We start from the raw sequence: 6,000 nt of genomic DNA, 5'->3' as shown, positions 1-6,000 counted from the left end.
AATCACTTATATAAAAGTGTTAAAGATACTTTTTTAATAAAGCTGATTCCTACCATCCACATAGGTTATATAGACCCCAAATTCCTAAGTAATATGTCAGATATTTATATTTTTTATGAACTTCCTAGGTAATTTGAATGCAAAGATTAAAAGAGTTTTTGAAATGTTTACATTCGTTAATATTCTCTCTTACTAATATTTTAGTCTGAGTGAAAACCAAAAAAATGCCCTTTATTAATTTCTACATATCCCAGTATATTATTTACCTCATTCTATATCATTTCTCCATTACATGTCCATAAATTAATGAGCGAATAAAATAAACTTTTTATCAACCTTTGCTCTTTCAATTGTATTTTTAGTTACTTGAAAATAAAACTGAAATGTAATCATTTCTGGTTTTGTTCCATATTTCCTTGTTCTGAATCCCTGATTTCTAACTCCTGGTTCTCTGAGGTGAATGTGGGTTTGGTGGGCTGTAATTGATTGCTGCATGAGGCCCCCAAAAAAGATGTCAAAATATAGCTTAAGAGAGAGTCTAAACAATAGGTGCTGTTAGTAAAGTAAAGAGATAACTTTGGAGATACTAAATTATTCAATTCAAGGGTATGCTTAAACCCATAAATTATCATCATTTGAGTTATCTGCTCTGCTAAGATGCAATCTTCTAGGAAAAATACTCTATATCATTAAACCTTATGTATACTTCTGAGCCCATAAACAGATGTATGAGGCCAGAAATGTAAAAGTTTCTTCCTTCTGTCAATTTTTCTAATTTAGATTTTTGTCATATTTCATGGATTTATCCCATTCAAATACATGTAATGAAGTTGATGCAAAATCACCTTTTATGAGAATATAATCTGACTTTTCATTCTACACAACAAACAGAGTAAAATAATTTAATTTTGTCTAGAGTGTCGAGGAAGGCTCTCTGGAGGGAAGTGTTGTAAAACCTGAGCAATGAGAAAAGATTGCCCAAACAGAGGTAGGGAATTTTAAAGAAACTGAAGCACGAGTGTGTCCAGCATATTCTGAAGTGTGTTTACATAGCAGGGAGCTCAGCCTGACAGGGACGACTGGGAATTGGAGGAAAGAATCTAGAGGTTACTGAGAGATGAATAAGCCAAACAGAGGCAATTCAGGGGCCTGCTGGCTATTTTTAAGCAGTTTGTTGTGTGAGGAGGTGGTGTGGGCAGACTGACAGTTTAGAAGGACCACTCTGGTTAAGTGTTTAGAGGGAGTTTGGGACTGGAAAGTACGATGACCTCCCCTTCCCTGCGAGAACATATGTAATGTATTGACTTCTTTGTATAAGGCATTGAGTGAAAGTGCCACAATTCCTAGAGATAGCTATTACATAGTGATTTTACTGTGATATATAATTCACATTTTTCAAGAGAAACATGATAAAAAGATTTTTTAACAGTTTTGTTAAGGTAATATTCAAATACAATAAGTTGCAATATATTTAAAATATATACTTTGAGAAGTTTTGACGTATGTCAAACACCAGCATAAACCAGAGGATGAATACATCCGTCATCTCAGGAACAAGGTTGTTTGAAAGTGGGAGACATTGTGGACTTGCTCATGATCTTAAGGTGAAAACATTCGGTCTTTCACTATTAAGTATTTGCTGTAAGTTTTTCATACACACACTTTACCAGATTAAAGAAGTTCCCTTCCGTTCACAATTGGGTGAGAGCTTTTTTAGGAATGGAGGATGGAACAATTTTTTAGTTTCACTTATTTTCTCTTTTGTTTTTCTGCTTTCTATTTCATTCATCTCCATTCTTATTCTGATTATTTCTTTTCTTCTACTTTCTTAGGTTTTTATTTACTCTTCCATTTCTTGTTTCTTAAGGGGGAAACTAAAGTTATTGATTTGAGATCTATTTTCTTTTCTAATATGGTATTTAGTGCTATAGATTTCAATTTATTTTCTGCTGTAATGCACCCCAAAATGTATGTATATTGTGTTTCTACTTTCATTATTTTGAAATATTTTTAATTTCACTTTGGATTTCTTCTTAGACTCATGTATTATTTAAAAGTGTGTTATATTTTCCAAATATTTGAGGAATTGCATATAACTTTCTGTTATTGATTTTTAATTAAGTACGATTTTAGGCAAAGAACATATTTTGCTTGATTTGAACACTTTTCAATTTAATAAGATGATTTTATGACCCAGACTATGGTCTAAGCGTACTTTTGTGCACTTAAAACAAATAGGTTCTGGTAGTGTTAGATGAAGTGTTCTATAAATCTACTATGTGAATTTGTTGATCATGTTTTCAAGTCTCATATATTCTTGCTGATTTTCTAATAATTATTGAGTGAGTGATGTTGAAATTTATAAAATTGATTGTGAATTCATCTATTTATCCTTTCAGTTATAAAAGCTTTTGCAGAAAGTATTTCAAAACTTTGATACTGATATATAAATATTGAGAATTGTTGTATCATTGACAAATTTATCTCTTTATTAATATGAAATGGCCTTGTTCATCCCCAGTATTATTCTTTGCTCTGAAATCTACATTCTCTGATATTAATATTTCCATTTGAGCTTCCTTTTGATGAGAGTTAGCACAGTATATCTTCTTTAATCCTCTTACATTCAATCTATTAGGGTCTTTAAATTTAAAATGTGCTTCTTATATGCAACATGTATTTTAATCTTGCATTTTTATCTAAACTGACAGTCTTTTCCTTTTAATTGGGATATTTAGACCAGTTACATTTAATGTGATTATCTACATGTTTGTATTTGGTTTTTTTGTCTACTTTCTTACTGTCTTCTTTTGGATTATTTAGTATTTATATTATCTCTTTCAACATCTTTGATTATTAGCTATAATTAATTGTGTTATGCTAGTGGTTGCTTTGCATTTATAGTATAGATCTTTAACTTGTCATATTATATCTTCAAGTGATATTATTCAACATCACATATAAGAAAAAACCTTAAAAGTGGTTTACTTCCATTTTTCCCCTCCAAGTCTTCATGTTCTTTATGCTATTCATTTTACTTCTACAAAAGTTATAAAATCCAAAATATATTCTTATTATTTTTGCTTTAAATAATAAAGTATTATTTAAAGATATTATGTAATATTGTTATATTTATGCACATCACGGCCATCTCCAAAGCTTTTCCCTCTCTTGTGCAGATTCAGTTTTTCTTTAGCTTTGATTATTCTTCTGTCAGAAGGGCTTACTTTAGCATTTCTTGCTCTGCATGTCTGTGTGCCTAAGGAAGGTATTATTTCACTTTTGCTTTTGAAAGATGTTTAAACTGTATAAAAATTTCTAAGTTTACAGTTATTTTCTTTCACTACTTTAACAACATTATTCCATCTAGCTTGTATTGTTTCTGAAGGAAAATCAGCTACAATCTTTATTTCATTATTTTGTATGCAGTGTATCCTTTTACTGTTTAAAGATTTTCTATTTATCACTAATTTTAAGTAGTTTATTATATCATGTTTTGCTGTGGTTCTCTTAATGTTTCTTGCTCTTGCAAGTTGCTGTGTCTGTGTGTTTACAGATTTCACTCTATTTGGATGCATTTTAGCCTTTATTTCTTCAAATAATTGTAAGCCCTTTTTTTCCAGAGATTATCACACATCTAATTAGCCAGTTAAAGTTGTCGCTTTTATTATTTCTAAGTTCTTTCTCTCTCTCTTTTTCTGTGTTTTTCCTCTTTCTGTTTCATTTTGTAAGCTTTCTTTTGGTGAATTATGTGAACCAGGTTGTGCATATTGGAGTGGAATTTTACAGAGAAGCAAGGGGGAGGAGAAGGGCTAGAGTGATCTATTTGACAATGGATTAGAATTGGAGATATCAATATCAACTCATGCTTACATTAGTATAGGTAGAAATGAATAAAAATAATAAACAAAACCAGCACCCAATTCTTGTTACTAGTACCATTCTCCAATAAATGAACCAGGGCTCCTTGGAGAAATGGCTGAGTCTAGGTCCGGGGCAGGGAATATATAAGATAAACCAGGAGCATCTTAATAGTAAGTGATATTAAGAACGTGCTAAAACAAAAACAAAACAAAGAAGAATGATAAAAATATGTCATAAGATAGAAAAAATTGCATGAAGAAGAATGGAATATTTCCTCCCAAATTCCTGTTGAATAATTGAGAAGGTTTTCTTCTATTAGTAGACATAGACATTTTTCTTTATAACTGTCTGAATCAATGAAACAAGTCTTTGTGCTGTAAATTCAGGTATTCTGAACATTTTGTTTCAAATTGGCATGCCATGAATGCCTTTACAGGTGTTTTCAGTGCCATTCCTGGAAAAACAATTGCCAAAATTACTTTGAAAAATTCCAATTTGAGGGTGATGCGACAGTGGCTCAGTGGCCTGCCATATCCGAGACCCATGTTTGATTTCCAGTGCCTACCTATACAATAAAAGAAAGAAAAAGAAAAAATTCAAATTTGAGCATATAACTTCCTAATCAGGATGTTTTAGTGCTTCCAACTGAACTTGGGGGGAAAACTGAGCTATACAAAATTAGCAGAAAACCCAGAAGAGGCAAAAAAAAAAAGATAAGAACGTTCCAGAAGAACAAGTGGAAAAAATGAGAAAATTCATGGTACAATTATTAGTTCATTGTTGGGTGTGTTTAAAACAGTCTTTGGGTGCAGTAGAGAGAAATGGGTCTAAAAAGATAGGTTGGAATCAGTTTGTGTAAAGTTCGAGATATCTGTAAAGGATATCTCAAAACAATCTTTATATTGTAAGTAACATAAATATCAAAGACTCTTATCTTTTGCATGGAAGAAATGATCTAATCATATCATATTTTGCAAAAAAAAATCGAAAGTGTGAGAAGTGGATTAAAAAGCAAAATGCTGCAAGCAGGAAAGCTAGTTAGAATTATTTACAATAGAATAAATAAAAGATAATATTTATCTGGCCTCTGTGTAACTATGCCTCAAGACCCGACATAATTGAGGTGATTTACATTTTTACTTATGTGCTTCCTTCCCAAACTCTCCCCCGGAGATATAGACTACAGTCCATGTGTATCCTTGTAACTTGAGTGTTAGCACAGTCTTTGAAACATAGGTGGACTCAATAAATAATTGTTAAATGAATTAGAAATAATATTCTAGAGAGATCTATAACTTATTATAGGAACCAAAAAAAGGCATTAAATAAACTACATGGGAACAGAATCACAAAATAGATGATGTTTGACAAAATGCTTAAAACACGACTATAAAGTCAATAAAGGTGGAAAAATTCTCAGAAAATAATATAAATGTGAGGAGTGGTGAATAGTAAATTGGGTCTGAGATCCAGGAAAGTAAAGAGAGAAAAGGGAAACATACAGGTAGGGATAATGATGTAATAAACAAACAAGGGTGAAGCTAAATGAGTAGTGCTGGATAGGTTGGAAGCATTCCCTGTAAAGTCAAGAAAAAATGAGGATGTCATTTGCCACCTCTTGTATTTAACATTTATTAAGAGTCATAGACTGTGCAATAAGGCAAGAGAAAACTTAAAAGCAGAAATTTGAAAGAGGAGGTAAAATAATAATTATTTGCATATCATGTGACCATCTACCTAGAAAATCCAAAGTAATCTGCAGAAAAATATGTAGAAATAAAAGGAGAGTTGATCAAGGTGCCTAGATATATAGGATCTCTATGTAAAATTCAACTGCATTCCTTTATAAAAGCAGCAAGCAATATAAAGCAACATTTGAAAATGGACACTCCCTACAATTGCTACAAAACTTATAAATTACCTGGGAATAAATTAACAAAGTATTTGTGAGAATTTTACTCTGAAATTTATAAAGAATATTAAAGAATACAAGTGCCTATGGATAAGAAGAAAATATAAAAACAAATGCTAATTGTCTCTAAATAGATACAGATTTTTAATGTCATTCCAATTAGAAATCCAATTGTGTGAATGAATATGTGAATTTGTAACCTGAATGATTAATAATAAATTTTA

This window comes from Tamandua tetradactyla, chromosome 5 (assembly GCF_023851605.1).
Source record: "Tamandua tetradactyla isolate mTamTet1 chromosome 5, mTamTet1.pri, whole genome shotgun sequence".
NCBI classification, from domain to species: Eukaryota; Metazoa; Chordata; class Mammalia; order Pilosa; family Myrmecophagidae; genus Tamandua; species Tamandua tetradactyla.
Note: the sequence above shows the minus strand (reverse complement) of the source record.